A 942-nucleotide genomic window follows, 5' to 3' on the forward strand; every position below is an offset into this window, starting at 1 on the left:
CACCATCTCCACCTTCTTTCCCACCATCTCCATCTTCTATAATTCACAAATTAAGAAAGAGAGAGAGAGAGAGAGAGAGAGAAAGAGAGAGAGAAGAAGAAGAAGAAGGGAGAAAGCTCACCTGAATTCGTCGCCGGAGCCACCACACGCCAACACGTCGTCAAGCTCGTCACCACCATCATCCGCAACCAAAGGTAATCGGAAACCGCCATGTTTTTGAGTTAAGTTTCGGCCGTTTCAGTAAATCAATAATAACTTTCTAACCGTGATGAATCTCGTGAATCCAAAACTATCATCGTGTTCCTCTCGACGAGACGAAACCGTAGCCGCTGACCACGCCGCAATCGGAGCCCGGATAAACCCGCACGCGCCCCCGAAAGTTTCACCGACTGCGCGAGTGTCGTCCACGCGCCGCCACCGGAAATCGCCTCCACCGTCGCGCCGCCTTCGCCGCCGGTAAGCTCCGCCGCTGACCGACACCGGTGACTCGTCGGTGACTCTGTCAACTCGGCCGAGTCAACTCAGCGAGCCAACTCGGTTGACTCGGTTAACCGATCGGTTAGCCGGTTTAAATTGATTTCAACTCGGTTAGGTTAAACCGGTCGGTTAAAATCAATTGGAAATCGGTTAGAAAAAACCGGATTAATTAATTAATTAATTAAATAATTAATCTTTGACCAGCGGGTTGACTTTTCCGTAAATACCCGTTTTAAACCGTTCGAAAGGCGTTCCGACTCGAAATTTCGATCTGATTTCAGATTTGGAGTCCATTTGAGCAGCTGGAGTTCATATATACCACTTCTCTTCATTGCTAAGGTGAGGGCTACTCCGTTAAATCCCGAGCTAGTTCAGTACTACCATTATGGAAAATTTAGTTTTGAAACATGGATCCGTCTCTTTGAATCGAGTCTGTTTGAGAGTCTTGCTTGCTCATTATTGATA

Source organism: Brassica oleracea, chromosome C2 (genome assembly GCF_000695525.1).
Source record: "Brassica oleracea var. oleracea cultivar TO1000 chromosome C2, BOL, whole genome shotgun sequence".
In the NCBI taxonomy this organism is placed as follows: domain Eukaryota; kingdom Viridiplantae; phylum Streptophyta; class Magnoliopsida; order Brassicales; family Brassicaceae; genus Brassica; species Brassica oleracea.